Here is a 21,178-nt window from a genome sequence, read left to right on the forward strand (position 1 = left end):
TTTCTAACACGCCCATGTGGGTGTGTGTGTGTGTGTGTGTGTGTGTGTGTGTGTGTGTGTGTGTGTGTGTGTGTGTGTGTGTGTGTGTGTGAGGTGACAGGAGCGTCACGTTGACACCTCAGGGCCTCCTCCTCTGTTTCCATGACAGAAGCTCCTCCACACACACACACACACAGCCAAAAGGTAGCCTGACTCCTGCTCTCTCACTGCTGTTTGCTCTGACCAGAACAGTCACTACAGGGGGTCCTTCCTTCCTGGGCGCCTTTTGTTACCCCTGGAGGGGCCCTTCATTCACCCCCAGCCCAGAGAAGAGACCCCTCTTCACCCCAGCACACGACCAGAGAGAGCAGCAACACTTCCCCTCCCAAACAACAGAAGAGAAGGGGTCTTCTGGGGGTAAATCACCTACATACATATGTGCCCCGACTGCGACTTACATTTATTATGGGAACAGTTCGTGCTCCCAATTGTTCAAGCCATAAATCTCAAAGAACTGCAAAACAATCAAGTTGTGTTGAACACCACTCTGTCCACACTATTCAAACTGATGGGGGGGGGGGTGTTTCAGGGGGTCCCCAGCAAAAGTAGTTATTATAGCGTCACAGTGATTTTAACCACTTTATAGTTAAGTATTCAAAAAGCTTCTTCTGGGGGTCCCACTCCCTGGCACAAAACATTTTCAGATGGGGGTCCGTGGCCAAATACTTCCTTTTTTTCATGAAAAAAAATTGTGCCAGGGTCCAGGGAGTGTGTTATTAGAATGCTTCAAAAAAAATATTCCAAATTTTATTGCAAGTTTTTGAAACTAAGGAACTTTTGGGCTCGTTTTCCTAGAACTGGTTGCTGGTTGATTTCTCTCACAAAACCTGGCAACACTTGTGTGTGTGTATGTGTGTGTAGTTAATGAGTAACTTAATAGACTAGAATAAAGGCGCACTAGCGCAGACACAGACAATACAAGCACGTTATTCACACAACAACTACACACTGTACTCACTCAGTACTCACTACTTATAATAGTAGCTACGAGTCCCACGTGTCACCATAAGAGGAATAACTTCTCACCTTATTAAACCATAACAATCCAACAAACCATAACAGTCCAAGCCCCCCCCCCCCCCCAAACAGTTTACTGTACATATTTTTCTTTTTGATAATGATGATGATTTTGCATAGTAATTGTGTATGTGTCTTTGACTAAAATGATTTTTTTGATGAATTGAATACACAGGACCCCAATGGAAACAAGCCACAGTGCTTTCTTAGGGTTTAATCCTTGTAGCATCCTTTTTGTATAGAACTGTACTTTCTGAACTGAACTGTTAACAAAGTATTCAATCAATCAACTTCATAGTATTAATGACCAGGTGCAGTGGTGGAAAGTAACTAAGTACATTTACTTAAGTACTGTACTTAAGTACAATTTTGAGGTATTTGTACTTTACTTGAGTATTTCCAATTTCCAATACTTTTACTTCTACTCCACTACATCTCAGAGGCAAATATTGTACTTTTACTCCACTACATTTACTTGAAAACTTTAGTTACTAGTTACTTTTCAGATATAAACTATGATATAATGAAACACACATTAACCACTTTAGCCCTATTTTATACGTAGGCTATTTGAAAATAGCAGATCTACAAGCTCACAACGCGTCGCATCGCGTTGTGAGCTTGTAGATCGGCTATTTTCAAATATTTAGTACTTTTACTTTTGGTACTTTAAGTACATTTTGATGCCAATACTTTTGTACTTTTACTCAAGTACATTTTTAATTCTGGATTTTTACTTGTAAAAGAGTATTTTTACATTACAGTATTGGTACTTTTACTTAAGTAAAGAATTTGAGTACTTTTTCCACCACTGCTGTTAATAAAGTATTCAATCAATCAACTTCATATTATTAATGACCAGGTGTGGTGGTGAGCAGCGTCATGACGCACAGCTGCAACAAGAAACGAGCTCTAATAATTAATCAACAAATGTTGTCAAAACGGCTCACAAACTTTACTAAATACCAAACAACACACGAGCAGGAAAGAATAGCCGATCTACAAGCTCACAACAACGCGTTACATGAGAGCTCGAGCTCATGCAGATCGGCTAAAGAAAGAGACCTGGCTGTAGAATAGGAATAGATGTGGGAATGAATATAAACGTTAAGAACATAAGTTCCAACTTACCGGCTGGTTTTATCGCGTTTAATATGCTGGTCTTTTATTTATTTATACTTCAGCCACTCCTGAACCCCATAAAGCATATTTATATTATTGTTATTAATGTTCTTTTAAATACACGCTCCTTCCCGAGTTTAAACGGTAGTTCCACGCACGCGTTCCACTGTGTGTGAGAGTGACTGTCTGTCTGCCAGAGAGGAGCAGCCTGCAGCGGGACTCCCCGGTGTTGCCAGGTTTTTGCGAGAGAAACAAGCAACCAGTTCTAGGAAAACAAGCCCAAAAGAAGCATGAGCACTGTAATGCAGTGGTTCTCAAACGTTTTCATGTCAAGCAAGGACCCCCAACTTGATATATGTTTGGTCGCAGACCCCCATCTGAAAATATGTAGTGCCAGGGAGGGACCCCCAGAAGCAAAGATTTGTGTTGAAAATGTTCGCTTAAGTATTCAAAAACTTGAATACTTGCACTTGGAAGTGTAGGAGTTGAGGCATTATATTTTGTTTGACTTTGATAAATATTGTGAAAATAGCAGATCTGCAAGCTCACAACGCCTCGCTATTTTCACAATGTTTTCCTCTTTCTTATATTATTTGACAATTTGGCCAATGTTTGACCAGTTTTTATGGTGTAGTTTGTTGATTACTTTTGATGCAGTAATGGTATTTTTCTTTTCTTTTCTTTATTTTGTATTTTAATTTTTAAGTATTAAAAAGGTCTTAAAAGTCTTTAAATTGTCACTTCACTGTCACCTGGGAACCCCACCCCAAAATCCGACCCACAGGTTGAGAACCACTGGTATACATCAACTATTTGAAAATAGCCGCCCTACAAGCTTGCAACTAAAAATGAAAAAAGCACAAATCTGGTATGGGGGTCCCTGGCACAAAATATTTTTAGATGGAGGGGATAGGTGGACAAATCTGGGGGTCCATGACATGAAAATGTTTGCGAACCACTGGTTTAAACAACACTTTAGAAACAAGCCCAAAAATAAAAGCAACCCGCAACTAAAAATATTTACAAGCGACTTTAAATAAAAGCAAGCCCAAAGTTGCTTATAATAAGCAGACCTGGCAACAGTGGGACTCCTCCCAGACAAAGTGGGGTTAAACTCCTCCTTCAGGAGGAGGACAGACAGTCAGTGGGGGAGCAGCAAAAACCACCACAGGGTTACAGGCTATTATTATTATAACCCAGAATGTTGTTGTTATTATTATTCATCTAATAGAGGTCTGGAGCAAAGCTGGAACACCCTCAAAGAAAGTGGACTAATATATGGTTTAACGAGGCGTTGCTTTCTTTCATAATTACAGTACAATAGTTTATTGGCAGAGGAGCGCATTCATACACAATGAATGGTATTTTGTGCATGTGGGTGTTCCCAATTAAATTAAATCATTACATTTTTAATTTTCCCCCAATTTTTTTTTTTTTTTAAATAGCAAATCCACAAACTCAGATTTTTTAATAGCTGCAGTATAAAATGTGGCTAAATTGATTGAGACTTTAACTGTGGTACTGGTACATTTACAAAATACAGCAAAATTAATTCAAATGGTTTCATGAAATCAAATGCAAAAACTCTGCAGGGCTAAGATTTATTCGAAGGAAGATTTTTATGAGGAAGAATTTCCATTGACTTCATTATAGTAGGTTGGGGCCAGCTGCTCTGCTTAATGGAAGACTGAGCATATTTTACATAACATTTACATACATATACATTCATACATCGTCTCTGACTGGGGGGAAACCTCATATGTCCAAAACTGTTATTTTTCAGGATTCAAATTCAAAAACATCAAAAGTAGCAGATCTACAAGCTCAAAACGCGGCGCTTTGCGCCGCGTTTCGAGCTTGTGGATCAGCTATTTTTGATGCTTTTGTGTGACGCTGTAGTATGATCAAGTAGACCGTTAATTTGCGACAAAAACACCAAAAGTTAGAGTTAGTTATAAGAGGTTTCTGCCCGACAGCAGCGATATCCTGCACAGGGGGTGTAGTAGTGGGGATTGAAGGATTCCTACACCCCCGTCTGCCATTCTGAAATACCCCTGCTTCACTTGATAAGCAGAGGAGCAAGGAAACAGGTTCTGCACACAAGACTGAGATAAACAGCCACCCTGTAATGAGGAAAACCATTGTGAGAGTCTTCCTTGATGTGGTGTGTGGCAAAGTTGGGGTGTGTGTGTGTGTGTGTGTGTGTGTGTGTGTGTGTGTGTGTGTGTGTGTGTGTGTGTGTGTGTGTGTGTGTGTGTGTGTGTGTGTGTGTGTGTGTGTGTGTGTGTGTGCGTCTGCGTGCCTATCATTCCAGGTGAAGGAGGCACATACACAGCACCTTAACAAAGGCCCTTCACACAGTGTTGCACTGCAGTTGTTATTGAATTATATTATAGCTCTTTGTATTTGCTGTTAACTGTGTTCGTTGCTATTGATTTTCTTGCATTTTCCTGCTGTTTTGTCTCGTTGCTGCAATGTCGAGGAGACGAAACCCGATAATTTGACTGTCGTATATCTGTATCAAGCCTCTATATGTATCTAGAGCCTGGCCCATAGCAGATTTTTGGGTCTGATGCTGATCCAGATTTTGAAGATTCCAAAGACCACTAATTAACGATGTTTTGACCGATATTTTGTTAGGAAATTTTGCTTTATTTAGCCACCTAAGCACTATTCTTTTTTTTTCTTCAAATAAATCAAATAATGGCCGGTATATTGGCCAAACGGATATATCGGTCTCTAGTAGATCTCTGGAAACAACAAATAATCTTGAATCTTGAGTGTTCCGTATGCCTCTAGTGTCTGATGATTATACACAAGATGGAGAGCCCAGCCATCCTCCCTGAAGTGTCCCCTCATCATCAATGCTCGCACTGATGATGACATTGCGTGACATTGTGTGACACAGTGCAGAGGGCGGACGGACGGGCATGTCTGCCAGCCAGCCCACCACCACGCCATGCATGTAATCTGAACATCTGCCCTCTTCACAGCGGCTTCCTTCCAGCAGGGGTCTGACTGAGTGATGATGCATTATCCATCTCTGTGCTGCTGTCTGGAGGAGGAGGAGAACTCCTTCTTAACACAAGCCTATCAAGATGCCTCTAGTCCCATGGGGGTCCCCCTAGGGGGTCCTCAGAGTTACTACTTACTTACATACTTTATTTGTTTATTTAGACGGGTCAATGCACAGTAATTAACATTCAATACGTGAACGTGAATTCAATCAACTGAACATGATCTCATGTAAACATGCCGGATTTAGCTAGAAGCTAATTTCCATCCGTAGGCCCCACACATAAAAACACCACAGTAACAACATGACAAAAACAGAGAGAACATACAACTGCCTGAAAACTAATATTAAGAATACCATACCTAGTTTAAACCTAAATCAAAACCTAAATACCTACTAAGGGTGCGGTCACACTAAACTTGAATTCTACCTATGCGGGCGGATTTTGCAAATGCTTTTCATTGGGAACGGAGCGGTTTGATGCCATTTGTGGATTTCTGCAAAAAGACGCTCCATTCCCATTGAAAAGCATTGGCAGAATCCGGCAGTGTGACCGCACCCTAAAGTCTAATACCTAAACAATAGAATATCTAAAGCTACTACAGGGTGGCTGCCAAATCTTTATTTGATAGGGACCTTTTGTTTTTGTTTTTTTTACCACTTTAACACGTGCAGCCCTATTCTGGGGGAAACATTCGCCAAAATAGCAGATCTACACACGTTGTGAGCTTGTAGATCTGCTATTTTCAGGGGAAGAGAAATAGCCAAGTACAGAGGCCAATTTCAAGTTTACTAAGTATTGAGGTTTCAGTGGTTAAATGCCCTAAAATATCCATTGACATGAATCCAACATATTAATAGAAAAGATAATTAATTTAACACTGATGGTAGAGCTATCTATGAGGCTATCTATGAAATCTATGAAAAAGTTTAATCTGCAACACAATTTTATACAATATTGGGGGTCCCTGCTTCATCTCTGTCTCAGATAACGGGACCTTGGCCTGAAAAAAAGCCTCTCTGTAAGACCCCAGCTCTAGTCTACACCTTAACACAAACGCCCCACACAGGGAATTCCGTTGGATCACAGATCTGCAATCAGCCAACCGATCTGCTATATCAGCATGAGATGCTATCAAATCTTCTTCAGGGAATGTTAAAGGATTATGTGGGCAAATAAGGTTGTGAAAAGTATGTGGTTTTCATAATTAATGAGGACGTGCTTACGAATGGATTGATGGAATGGATTGCAAAACGTATTTCGGTGGTTTTTGCATTTAGTAAATACAAAACCTGAGGTAATGTAATAATACCGCAGTAAACACAGGGAAGGTGTGATATGATTCCAAATCGTCTCTGTCGGGTGTAAACCTCATATGTCCAAAACTGTTACTTTTCATGATTCAAATTCAAAAATAGCAAAAGTAGCAGATCTACAAGCTCTAAACGTGTCGCCTCGCACCGTGTTTTGAGCTTGTAGATCTTCTACTTTTGATGCTTTTGTGCGACGCTGTAGTATGGGGTGCTGTGATTTCCCCCCCCCTAAAACATAATCATCAGGTATTATGGTTATATTAGGAGGAAGATTTTTTTCAAAAAAGTGTACAGAAAGTGTTAAAATTATGTTTTTATGTGGACACGCCTCCAGTTCATTAAGTATACCTGGTTCTCACCTTAGCACCTCCTCCACCACCTTAGCACCACCCACCTGTCCTAATCCCAGGGTATATTTTTACTATGTCATTAAAGCGCTGTTTTTCTATTGGCACGTTTGACCCTCAAGGTTTCAGCCTCCAGGTAGAAACTCAAAAATAGTCAGAGAAGACATAAAACACCATAAAAACACCACCAGGGGGCTTAATGAAGTTCTATCAACCTCATAGACACATGAAAAACAGAAAAAGTGCAAAACCATGGCACCACCTCTTTAAAAGATGGAGATAAGAGGTTTCTGCCCGACAGCAACAAAATCCCATATTGTATGCCATTGCACCCGTCGCTGTCGGGTGGAAACCTTGTATGTCAAAAACTTGTTTTTTTTGTCCCGTTATTCAGGAAATGGGAAAACCACCTGCTGTGTTCCAGTGGATCCGATGTAGTTATTATTTATTCACCAGCTCCTGTTAATACATTTCCTTGGTTAAATATTGATGAAATCCCAGACGTAACCACTTTCCACCTGGCCTCCCCCTATTTTGGACATGTCATTATAGCACTGTTGTTGGGCAGAAAAACCTCTTATCTTCATATTCTTCATAACCTTTTGTGTTTTTTTTCCGTAAATTAACGCCCTGCTTGATCATGCTACAGCGTCACACAAAAGCATCAAAAGTAGCAGATCTACAAGCTCGAAACGCGGCGCGTTTTGGGCTTGTAGATCTGCTACTTTTGTTGGATGCGTGGCTTTGAGGACATTAAGCACGCATGACACACATTTTCGGGTTATTTGGGTTTTCTAGGGGAGGCGAGATCTTAGTTGGGCAGGCGCCTGCCCTGCCTCTACAGTGGGTACGCCACTGATCGTAGACCTGCGTAGCAGCATAGTCTGACCATCTGGCAGGCACCTGAACATATGTATTCACTCAAAATATATATAGCTAACACACTAATAAATAATTCCTGTGAACATATAACATTTTATAAAGGCATACATCATGGACATGCGCGCCTATTTTATTTCAAAGTGACAATGACAAGCAATTAAAATCTATTTGCAGTGTTACAAGTTAGGTGCTTAATCATTCACTCATTTAAACAAACTGCAGCTTTAACAGTCATTCAGATAAGATCTGGCAGATCTGGCTGCATTGGCTATTTGAAAATAGGAGATCTACAAGCTCACAACGCCTCGTGTTGCGACGCGTTGTGAGTTTATAGATCTGCTATTTTCAAAATTACGAGCGCTTGTGCAAGAGCATTTACGGGAGTCGGGACTGGTGCCACTGTCATCTTTTCATGGACAGTGAGGTCTCCAAACATATATACAGTAAGCGTGTCCTATGGAGTTATGTGCAACCTGGGTTAAGGATATAAACCTGACGCTCCAAACCTGTGCCCAGCGCAGCTGATCTTCACGCTGTGGATTTATTTGGGCCACCGGGAGATCGGAGATATAACATCCAGCACACACCAGCCTTCATCCATTAATGTTTATAATTCATTCTCCAATCACTCCATAAACGTTCACATTATGACTGCCAGGCTATCTCTCATTAAAGTGGCGCCACAGGGAATACATAATTGCTTTATTTTAGTGTAACTAGAACGCGCACTGCGCACTGCTCGTAATGGGTTAACTTAATATACAAACGCATTTGATTCATGACGATGTGATTGGTGTCATTCATGTACTACTTGACCAAGATTGTACCACCACGGAATACCACCACGGTGATTCCACAGTGTGCAACCTGTATATAACGTGCATACACCTTACTTGTATTATACCTTGTTATTTTACCACACCAAATCTTCACTCCACATACACATAATGAACATGCCACAAACATAACCTTTGAATCTTGAGAATACCAGTGCGTTTACGACAACACACTGTACAAAATGGATGACGGGAGAGGGAGGGACAGCCAGGGGTCGCCAGTCCACGGCGACAAAATGTCACCAGTCACCGACGTGTCACAAATGATCCACTACAGGTCCCCACTCAGCACGTAATGTAATTCAAAACCAGGCATACAGGAAGGACACTGTGTGTACAACTGTAAATATCCTCCTGAGTGTCCGTTTAACTCTGAGAGGGAACAGAATGGACCCCAAAGGGTCCATTCTGTTCCCTCTCAGAGTTAAACGGACACTCAGGAGTGTGCACGGAGACTCTTTGTGAATTCGTCTGGCAGCTTTCAGAGCACTGGTCACTCCGCATATCATTATAACTAATTGGCTCCGACGGACATCCTGTTACACACCACCAGCCTGCTCTGCTGTCAACCCACCACCACCCCAACCCAGCCCTGATCAGCCCTAGCCTGGCCTGGCCTAGCCTAGCCTGGTCTAGGTTGGGTTATAGCAGTGGTTCTCACACCATTTTCATGTCAAGGACCCCGACATTTCTTTTAGTATTTGGCTGCGGTACAGACCCACATTTTTTAAAAGATTGTCCAAAAAAATAAGAAAAAAGCAGATATACATATGTTGTATAAGCTTGTAGAGCTTAATAAATAAAATAGGGCTTAAAGGCATACTAGGTAACGTTTTCAACAAAACTAAAGTTAAATTGTATATCTTTTGTGAGTGGCAAAAGTTTCACAACACCCACTCCATGAATTTCACCCCCGGAAGCCTTTTATTTATATATTTTCTATTGAACGTGGACGGGGGGGACTTTCCCGGGAAAATGACGTTCCTGGCCAACGTCATGACGTCGTGGCCGACGTCCTGGCCGACGGCCAGGAACACCGCAACGGTTTCCTGTTTGGCCAGGAACTACCGCGCTAATAACAAAAAGGAACCTCACGCTGATTTTAAGAGAATGTAGGATTGGAAGATCGAAAAAGAACAGGAAAAAGAAAGCACAGCTCATGGTAACTAATGCTCCACTGGCTAAGAGAAACGATCCGTAGATAGTATAAAACAATTAAAAGATCGCTTTTTGAAACGCTTCCGGCTTCCGGTGAAAACGAATGGAATTCTGGGTAATCGAGGACTACGGAAATTGTATGCAGTGACGGTAGTGACCAGCAGAGGTTGCTAAAAATCGTTATTTGTGATTCTGCATTGTACAACTTTAAGTGTGTAAACGTTTTTCTGGGGACCCCCTGGCATCCCCTCAAGGGGGTCCAACCTAGACACCCTGAACAAGTGGTCTTCTAGGACTAGGTTGGGCATGGAAGAGGAAGATTTGGTCCGGGCTACACTAGTGCAGCACACACCACCACTGCTACTAACATGTCAAAATGTTCTCAAAAGACCATAACGGAGGTTATAATGGTATTTATTTTCATTACTTGAAAATACAACTGGAAGCAGAAAAAAAAAACTGTGAGCTCAGCCAATATTCACTTTTAGCTGACATGCAAAAAACAAACCTCCATAGAGACAGAGGAACACACACACACACACACACACACACACACACACACACACACACACACACACACACACACACACACACACACACACACACACACACACACACGCACGCACACATTAAACACACTCAAACACCCACGCTTATCAACCCCGCCCCCTCCCTCCCTCGTGCAACCAGTCACATTTGTTCTGCCATAATGGCTACTGTAATAGGGTCGTCATGGTAATTGTGTGTGAGTGAGTGTGTGCGTGCGTGCGTGTGTGTGTGTGTGTGTGTGCACTTGTATTAATATGCTTTTGAAGACAACATGTCCCAACAAGTATAGTAGTAACGGACATGGTGAGGACAAGATAAATTGGTTGTTTTATGGTTAACTCATTGGCCGCCATTATCGCATTAACGCGATCTAATAAATAGCGCGCTTGGCCGCCAGGATCGCATTAATGCGATCTAACGTCTTTATTGATCTTTATGCTCTGATCACGCTATTCTGTTATGAATCAGGCTAAGTTTCGGGTTCCACTTACTTCAACCACCACTGCATCCGGTTCCATGACTTGGGTTCCGTTTTCGGTTTTACATTTTTCCCCCCAGTCATTTTCGACCATAATAGGGAAACAAACGGTTTTTCACACGCTATGAAAAGCGATCGGAGACCTCCCCTCCTATAATCTATGGTCTGGGTGACGAACAGTCATCCCCGTTGTGCATCACAAAGTAATTTTCGCCGAAAACAGAATCTGAGACATTTCACTTCCGGTTCATGTGTTTCACTGTGTGAGTGGGTCTGGGAGGGGGCGAGTGTGATCGAGAGGCGATCAAGCTTGGTATGTGCTGCTCTCTGGTGGTGGAACGATCAAAACGATTCAAGTGTCAAGGTAGACTTTCTAGATGTGAATTAAATAACAAAATAACGAAACAAAAAAACACGAAAATCGCTGGCAAGGGCTGCTATGAACGAGGTTTTAACTCTGGCAGTCAATGAGTTAAAAACATATATTCTTTTTGGGCTTAAAATAAAATGTAAAAAGATTCAGGTTGGGGTTAGGGTTAAGCATTTAGAGGTAAGGTTTTATTTAGGGGTTAGGATTAGAGTTATTCCTGACTGTATACGTTATATACTACTTTATACGTTGTGAGCTTGTAGATCTGCTATTTTACTGACTTCTCAGCTATTTTCAATGCTGTCTTAAACATTTTATGTCCTCAAAAGTCTAGCAATACAAAGTGTGTGTGTGTGTGTGTGTGTGTGTGTGTGTGTGCGCGTGTGTGTGTGTGCGTGCGTGTGTGTGTGTGCGCGCACGGCTGCGTGCGCTATAGCAGAACCCCTGCTAAGTGATTTTCTCACCCTTCTTAGCGCTGGGCTATTGTGCGGCGTTATCCAGCCATTATTAGCCTTGTATGAAGTGGGAGGCTGGCCCTGGTCATTGTCTGCATGTAATTACCACGCTCAATTGTCACGTAGGTTTTAATGGTTCTTCCAGCCCAGCCAGCAGCGCCGGGGCTGTGGTGGCTGGAATGACGGGACGCTGTAATGTTTCATTACAGGCCAGGGCTCTTTCAAAGGGCAGGCGGAGGGAAGGTGGAGCAGGCGGAGGGAGGGAAGGGGGAGCGCATCGCGGTTGTCTGGGGAGGAAGGTGTTTTTTCTCTTTTATGTGGGTCCGGTCGCACAATTTAGAAACACACAAGGGAGGAGTTGTCTTAAAGTGTGTGTGTGTGTGTGTGTGTGTGTGTGTGTGTGAGAGAGAGAGAGAGGGAGAGAAAGACTGTAATCAGACACACACTCTTCCACCACACCCTGAAACAACTCTTTGCTTGTTACTAAAATGGAGCGAGTACCTACATTAACGCATCCTCCTTGCACACACGCACACGCACACACACACACACACACACACACACACACACACACACACAGTCATGGAAGAAGTACCCAGATTTTTTTGATTTGTTAGATAAAGGTAGCAATATAACACATTGTGGAAATACTCCGTTACAAGTCCTGCATCAAAAGTGTACTTGAGTAAAAGTACAAAAGTATTGCAGCACCAACATATACTTACAGGACTCATTATGCAGAATGTCCCAGAACGTTTCACAATTTATTTCAAAATGTTCCAAAATGTGTCATGCTGCGAGCTTGTACATTTACTATTTTTTAACTTTAAAAAATATATATTGGAAAATGTAGAATAATTTAGATTCTAATAAAACATTTTTTTACCACAAATCTTCTCTTCTGGGGGTCCCTGGCACAAAACATTTTCAGATCGGGTGGTCTGTCTGTGGCCAAATACATATCAATTTGAGGGTCCTTGGCACGAAAAAGTTTGAGGACCACTGCATTAAAGTATCCTCCTAGTTCGAGACATACACACAAAGGAGCCACTGCGGCATCGTTCACCCACGACAACACACAAAAGGAAATCTTTAGATTGAAGCGCTGATACGACGAGTTGAAGACGAACAGATGGGGGGGGCGGGGGGGGGGAATGAAAAGCCCGGGTCCTTTGAAACGGCTTTTAATTGAACACGACGGGGCTGATCCCACCAGTGATAGCTCACACACCCCCTACAGGGGTTCGGCTAATGAGTAATCAATGGCGACGAAGAGTGAACTCTGTGTCACGGCTGCAGCAAGCAATCCTCTCAGGCCAACAGTCTGATCCAGGTCATTAAAGGAAGCTAAAAGCCGTTAAAGACCCATCCCTCATTTACATTCTCCTATACTGTACCTTTTGCGTTCAATCGTGCCATTTGCAGAACTTGCGTGGTATAACTCTACTGTACCTCCAACAAGGCTAAGAGAGTCTAAAACAGTGGTTCTAAAAAGTGGGGTCCGGGGACCCCCAGGGGTCCTTGGGGGGGTTCCATGGGGTCCCCGGCAAAAGTAGTTAACGTAGCATCACAATCATTTTTACACTTTATCCATTCATAGGTCACAGATCTACAACATTTGAAAGATATCGAAAATATTGAAAAATGTGCTTCTTTTTTTTACATAGAAATCTTCTGTTCTGGGGGTCCCTGGCACAAAACCTTTTCAGATGGGGTCCCCGGCCAAATACATGTCAATTTGGTGGTCCTTACAACGATATCCAACGCTTCCCGACGCCAAGTCGGCTCAAAATCTGTGCGGTGGAAAGCTACCTTAACATGAAAAAGTTTGAGAACCACAGCTCTGGGGACCATCAAGGTGCATGACTAATTCCACAGCAAGCCAACTGCTGTCGTTAAGCACAGTCTTGCAGATCTCTTGCCACACTAACATTGCGCTATACTTGCACCTGTCCTGTGTGTAAGTGAGTGAAATAAACCCTCCTTGATCCTACGCTAGGGGTTCATGTGGTTAAGAGGAGGTAGTTGATGGTGCAGAGTGTGGGTTCCATTTTTCACAAATCCCCCTGCCTTGCTGTCAGAGAGGAGAGGACGATAACACCTCGGTATGGATGTGGTGTCTGGTGAGGAAACTACGCTTGATGGATCTGTCCCGCACGCCTCACATCATATGTCTGTCTGACTGCAGCTCTGCATCCCTATGCGTCATTACTGAACGATAGACGCAGAGGTATAGAGAGACAGGGCAGGGAGAGAGAGAGAAAGAGAGCGAGAGAGAGAAAGAGAGAGTAATTGCTATTTATGTTTTCACAAAACTTTGTTTACATATAATATATTTTCAAAGAGAAATCTTGTGCATTTTTATTATTAAGTTAGTTTATTCTAATTTTTGTATTGTACCTACCATAACTTACATTGCAAAGTTGCAAAGTTACACATGTTAACGTAGCAGTTTCCGTAGCTTTGACGACCTTGCAGTCTTATGCAGAGGTTCATCATGTTATACAGACGCCAGGTTCATTAGATGACCTGGCATCCTATAGTTTGTATAGTTTCAATGTACAGGTTATTAATTTCTTGATATCATATAGTGTTTAGACTGATGATAGATTCATGGTTTACCTATGATCCTATATTACTATTTCTATGTATTACCTTGTGTTGTTACCTTGCTTACTGTAAATCGCTCTGGATTAAGAGCGTCTGATAAATGCCTTAATTGTAAATTGCATTTATTTTCTTTTTGCTTATTTCATGTCACAATGTAAACGTATGTTTCCCAAAAATTGAGAGACAGAAAGACGGAGAGACAGACAGACAGACAGAGAGAGAGAGACAGAGAGAGGAGAGAATGAGAGAGGGGAGGATGGATGTGTGTGAGCAGTGGATTAATTTGAAGGCTGGGTGACAGAACTGCCACCAGGGTGAGAGACAGAACGAGTCAGGATGGAGAGAGAGGAGTCTCTCTCTTCCAGCGTTCATGATGCGCCAGGGAGTGACACAGACAGCTATATGATGAATGGACAGACAGACAGACGGGTGGGTGGGTGGCCTCATAAGATGCAGCCAGAGACTGAGAGAGGAGGACAGAATAATGTGTGTGACTGACCAGCGCTCTATAGTGACATGGACCCACAGGTCATGCTGCAAGCTGTACCAGACCTAGATATTAAGGATGGATCTTCACACACAGTACCTTACACACACACACACACACCACACATTATTATACACACCAGGCACCAGACAATTTATATTCATAATTGCACATTTATATATAATGGTTACAAATTGTTAAATCATTGCTATTTTTTGTCTATCTTGTCTTGTTGCCACAATTTCGAGGAGTCGAAACCCTCAAAATACTCTCAAGAAGTAACAATACACATGATTGAATCTTGAATCTTGAAGAGAGTCTATGCTAGACTGTCTTTGTAGCCGCTTCAAAAACAGTAAAGAGGTTGTTTCACAAAATGAAACAACCTCTTTAATCCAATCCACACGTCAAACCACTGCCTCCTGGCTAAATGGGTATTGTGTATTTATTTATTTATTATCTTTTGTTTTTTAACATCCTAGCATTTTCCATTTCCCAGGCCCTCTATTAAATGGGAAATGGGAATTTCATGGGAAATTAAAATTCAGAAAGTAGCAGCATCCAAATCTGCTGTTGTGTGTAATATCATCGTTGTGTATAGTATTATAAACCACATTGATTGATTGATTGATTGAATACTTTATTAGTCAGAAATGTAAACAGCACGTGGTACAGTCAGACATTTAGGCTAAAAGGGGACTTGTTTCCATTGTGGTCCTATATGAACCCTAGCATTCCTGTTCTGGAGCAACCATTCAAGCAAAAAAAAGCCTATGAGCTTTTTAATCAGCTAAGAGAGGGGAAAAGAAGGAGCGGACCGATTATAGAGCCCTGTGGGACCTCGGTCAACTAAGGACACAACAACACTGTGCATACTGTAGGTGCATTTCTAGTTGCCTTATCACATTCACATGATTTAATTTCCTGTAGTCACTCCCTCCCTTTCTTCAGGAAATATAACGTCCATCCACGTTGTCTGACAAACAGACCTCATAAAGTTTCATTCCTGTCACACCAGAGTGATTGATTTCTGTGGTGAGTGACAAGAACATTTACCAGTAGGGAAAAACCCCTGTTATGTTTATGTTCTCATCAGACCATGAAGGTCTACTGGCATCAGTGGTGGAAAAAGTACTCAATTTTCTTTACTTAAGTAAAAGTATCAACTGAAATGTAGACATACTCTGTTAAGTAAAAGTCTGGAATTAAATTTTACTTGAGTAAAAGTACAAAAGTATTGGCATTAAAATGTACTTAAAGTACCAAAAGTAAAATTACTTATTATGCAGCTACAAGTTTTCAAATGTATAAAAATCTTTTGAAAATAGCAGATCTACAAGCTCACAATGCGTCGCGATGCGACGCATTGTGAGCTTGTAGATCGGCTATTTTCAAATGGGCGAAATGTATAGGGCTGAAGTGGTTAATGTATGCTTTGTAATACTAATTTAAATCTATTAGTATAATAGATATAAGTATAAGTAAAGTACAAATATCTCAAAATTGTACTCAAGTACAGTACTTAAGTAAATGTACTTAGTTACTTTCCACCACAGACTGGCATACAGCACAGAGGATGCAGTAGTAGTACTGACTGACATCTCCATACATGGAGAAAGAAAATATGAATGAAGGATTTATGGCGGTTGGCCTCGATGTGCGGTCATGGCATCATGGGAGGGACCCGATGATCTAAAAATGCGTCCCAGACCATGATGTGACTGTGATTGCCCCGTTCTGATTGCCTTTCTTCCAACCATAATGTAGGTCAAATGTGACAGTGACAGAGTTGAGTGTCCGTCGGTGGCCAAATATAAACCCACATGAGAAAGGAAGGATATTAATGTTTCACAGGCTGAAGGGAGACCACCTAACTGGTCATATAGTTGGATCCCTATAACCCCGGATAGCCCCGCTCCTCTGACTGCATTGGATTCTTCTCTTAGTGTACCTCTTGTCCTATACAGTAGTGGTTTCCAACCCTTTTCATATCAAGGACCATTATTTATTCGGAATTTGAGCCACGGACCACCGTTTGATGAGATGTATTTAGCCTCTCATAACCAAACACGTAGAATATTTTGTTGTCGTTGGACACGATTTTGTCCACAATTCCATGCTGTATTGATGTTGGTACCATAGGAGAGATAACAGGCAAACGTTGATCAAAATAACAATTCTATAATTAAGTAATGCAGATGTTTAACAATAATGTAACTCTTGAGAGTGTAAAATGAAACCAAATTTGGTTTCATTTTACACTCTCAAGAGTTAAAGATCTATAAGGTTCCATTTGGTTTTCCAACTCTCCAACATTTAGCTGAGGACCTCCTGGAACCCCCTCAAGGGGTATTTTAAAATATTTTTAAAAAGTGAAACTTTAACAACTTAAACCCTCTACTTAGTTGACAGGATTCCCAAGGGCTCTATAGAAACAGGCCCCTCCTGTTTTCGCTCGACACAAAATATCTTTGCCGATCGTTGTGTCTTTGTAGATCTGCTATTTTCGCCGAATGTTAGCCCCAGAATAGGGATGTTAGGGTTCATGGTTGAAGTTTATTTTAATTAATTATTTAAAAAAATAGCAAGCTCACAATGTATCGTTTGCAATGCATTGTAATAATAATAATGAATTGCATTTTTATGGCGCTTTTCTAAGTACTCAAACTTACTCAAAGCTCTTTATAATGGTTCATTCATTCATACAGGGGTGGGACATTGGGAGGTGGAGCGGCGAACAGTCGACACCAGCGCGTCCCCACTTTTCCCACATTCACACAACAATGGTGGCAAGCTAGCGCCGATCGAATCATTGGAGGCAATGTAGGGTTCAGTGTCTTGCCCAAGGACACTTCGACATGTGGACAGGAGGAGCCGGGATTCGAACCGCCGACCCACGGATCATTGGACGACCTGCTCTACCTCCTGAGCCACAGCCACCCTTCAGCATTGTGAGCTTGTAGATTGGCTAGTGTTGCTATTTGTCGTACAACAAATTATACGGGGCTTAAGCTGTTTACTGGATGAGAGAAACATTCCACATGTCCTGGCATCATAGCGTGACAAGTTGATCTGCCTCATTTCCCTTCTTCTTCATCAAATGACGGAGGACGGACGTCACCGACAGGATGGTTGTTCATAGGGGCCATTATAGAGATACTTCACCGAGTTATCTGCCTCTGTCACCTATTGTGAATAGAATGTTAAAAAACAAAACAAATAGCAACTGAAACCAAGGCTCCCATTCAGGAAAAAAAACACACAGAAGCGGCTGATTCCAATGAGCTAAATGTAATTATTCCACTTGGGGTGTAATGTGATTTGTAATGAGCTTTACAGGGAGCTAAATTCTGCCCATTCTAACGCAATAAGGAAAACAGACAAACTGTTCTCCATATTATAACCTTTTGCGTTTTTTCGTAAATTAACGCCCTACTTGATCATACTACAGCGTCACACAAAAGCATCAAAAGTAGCAGATCTCCAAGCTCGAAATGCAGCGTTTTGAGCTTGTAGATCTTCTACTTTTGCTATTTTTGAATTTGAATCCTGAAAAGTAACAGTTTTGGACATATGAGGTTATTATTCTCTGAAAATGTCATGTTTGAAAACAAATCCTGGGCCAAATGACGGGACAAATCTTTATTACAAGAAGACAGTATGCTACATAACATTAGTGTAGCTGATTCACATTAGTTTGTTAATATATTATATAACACTGCAGACCACTTTTTATGCGTCTCACATATCAGTATGGATGCAACAGTTAATCAAATTAATCGATTTAATCAATCAATGATGAAACATCATCAACTTTAATTAAATAATCGCTTTTGTGGGGGGAAAGAAATGACAAAAATAGCAAAAACAGCTGATCTATAAGCTCACGACGTGTTGCAAGCTATTTTGGGTATTTTTGTGTGACACTGTTGTACGATTATGTATAAAATCTGGCTCAAGTGTTTATTAATCAAACTAATTTTCGATCAATTTATTCAATTATAAAAAAGAAATTTGATTATTTTTTCTTATTGATTGGTTGAATAGAAAAAAGGTGCTTTGAAAAAGTAAAGAAAATAATGTAGTAAAACATTTACCAATAGTTGCGAACCCTACATTGGGGCAGTATACAAATAACAAATAGGTAATTAAACACTTATATTGACTATTTTCAGCGAAAGCATTTCCCCACAATAACAGAAAAAAGAAAACACACTAGTACAGAGCCCTGGGGGACTCCGGACAACCCATACAGGGTCTAAGTGGTTAGAGGTCCATTAGGAAGTTTGGTCCTGTGTCTGTGGGGCTGAGGTAGAACAGTTCCCACAGCCATTACAACGCTGTAAAACACTTTAACGCCCTCTGTGTGAGACAAGGCACTGCTAAAGTTACCTCGTTAAAGCCGTCCCACTGTAACTCTGCTAATTGCTCCTTCTTAATGAGGACCAGGCAGGCGGGCAGGCAGTGCTCCGGTCTATTCCCAAACCTTTTTAGCAATTACTTCCAAACAATTAATGCTCAAATACACAAATACAACACGAGACAGGCTACAAATCTTCACCCTCCCCCCTTTTACCGTACTAGTCATGGGAAATTTTCCCTTAACCCTTTAAGACCGGGAACGCATCTGTGTGTCATTGCAGAGATTCCTTTGGCTATTCAAAAATAGCAGATCTACAAGTTCATAGCGCGGCACCGTAGTGCCACACTATGAGCTTGTAGATCTGCTATTTTTTTTTAAATCGTGAACATTTGTGCAAATCAGTGTGTGTGTGTGTACGAACATGCTCTCATCTCAGCCTGATCTCACACAATTTAGTATACATTTGCACGGACCTAGTGCACGTCATTCTGTGCATATAGTCGCCTAGAAAACCCCCCAAAATCCGTGAATATGTATGGCGAGTCCCACGGTGGGCGTAACCGGTTGCAACCCGGAAGCAGAGCAGTCCCCGCCAACAAAACGTACGATTCTGTGCCTATCGGTACATAACTCAAACGGCGCCGAGTAGGCTCAAGCGATCGTCGCAACGATCGGGACGGCAACTCGTTCACTTTAGCTCACTCGGTGGTCCCTCACGTGGCTCCAGATCGCTTGAGACTGCGCGCCTCTGAAATGGTTTAGTCACAATGGGGGAGATCCGAGATGCGAGGCGGCTATGCACGGATTTTCGGGTTTTCCAGTTGTCTATGCACGGAATGACACTCCGTGCAATGTATACTAAGTTGTGTGAGATCGGGTTGCTCATCTACATAGTGTGTCTGCGTGAGCGTGTGTGTGTGTGTGTGTGTGTGTGTGTGTGTGTGTGTGTGTGTGTGTGCGTGTGTGTGTTGTGGTGATGCATAGGTTTGTGTGTGTGCATACATGGTAATTAACGTTGGATCCAAACAAAGGGCTCTTCTTCCACGCCACACCCATCCAACCCATAGCAGCTCCTTACTGGTATACCTAGCCTGTGTGTGTGTGTGTGTGTGTGTGTGTGTGTGTGTGTGTGTGTGTGTGTGTGTGTGTGTGTGTGTGTGTGTGTGTGTGTGTGTGTGTGTGTGTGCGTGAGTGTGTGTGCGTGCGTATGTGTGTGTTTACCTTTTAGTTGGTTTAGCATGATAGATAATGGATGTGCACATGTCAGACTCTTTTCATTTAGGCTGTGAAATCCTATTAGTTCCCACTATAATGTGGTGATGTGTGTGTGTGTGTGTGTGTGTGTGTGTGTGTGTGTGTGTGTGTGTGTGTGTGTGTGTGTGTGTGTGTGTGTGTGTGTGTGTGTGTGTGTGTGTGTGTGTGTGTGTGCGTGTGTGAGTGTTTTTGGTATTCCCCTTAGTGAGTCACAAAGTGTACGAAGTTAAAGTGTCCTTGAAAAGGACAGGGTGGCCACCCTCCCCTATCCTGCAGACAATTAAAGATAAAAAGAATCTCTGTGTGTGTGTGTGTGTGTGTGTGTGTGTGTGAGTGTGTCTGTCTGTGTATGTGTGTATGTGTGTACAGTATGTGTGTGTGAGTGCGAGTGCGAGTGCGAGTGCGAGTGCGAGTGCGAGTGCGTGTGCGTGTGTGTGTGTGTGTGTGTGTGTGTGTGTACCTAAGTGCGTGCACGCTCCCTGAGTGTGTATGAGAGAGATGCATGTGCACGTGGAGTCTGAGTCTCTGGAGGTAATTCATCAGTTCAACACATCTCCTACGCTCTCTCTAACTGTCTGTCCCTCCCTCTCTCTCTTTTCACTCGCTCCCTCTCTTACTCCTTTCTCTCCTTTCACTCTCTCCCTCCCTCCCTCTCTTTCTCTCTCCCTCTCTCTTACTCCTTTCTCTCCTTTCACTCTCTCTCTCTCCTTGCCCACCCACCCACCCATCCAGTTGCCAGGCAGCTTTGACAAATAGAGCCTGTCAGCAACCACTCCAGCATGGCACAGCACAGCACAGCACAGTGTGGTCTGGACCGCTCGACTAGTCCAGTGGTTTTCAACCCTTTTTGTATCAAGGTCCATTATTTATTCGGCATTTGA

At 42.2% G+C, this 21,178-nt stretch overlaps 1 protein-coding gene across 3 annotated transcripts in view; it reads right to left on the reverse strand.

Moving 5' to 3' along the window:
- The window catches only part of tiam2a (TIAM Rac1 associated GEF 2a), a 171,881-nt gene that overhangs the window by 124,818 nt on the left and 25,885 nt on the right, over positions 1–21,178 (reverse strand). For 2 of the 3 annotated variants that reach the window (XM_080414419.1, XM_080414415.1), the window contains exon 1: positions 2,188–2,328. The exons of the other annotated variant lie outside the window; for it this stretch is intronic. The gene's annotated coding sequence lies outside the window, so the exon portion shown is untranslated. Of the gene's footprint in view, positions 1–2,187; positions 2,329–21,178 lie in introns of those variants that run through there. 3 annotated transcript variants of the gene reach the window in all.

The sequence above is a fragment of the Gymnoscopelus braueri genome (genome assembly GCF_963280865.1).
Source record: "Gymnoscopelus braueri genome assembly, chromosome: 19".
Classification (NCBI taxonomy): domain Eukaryota; kingdom Metazoa; phylum Chordata; class Actinopteri; order Myctophiformes; family Myctophidae; genus Gymnoscopelus; species Gymnoscopelus braueri.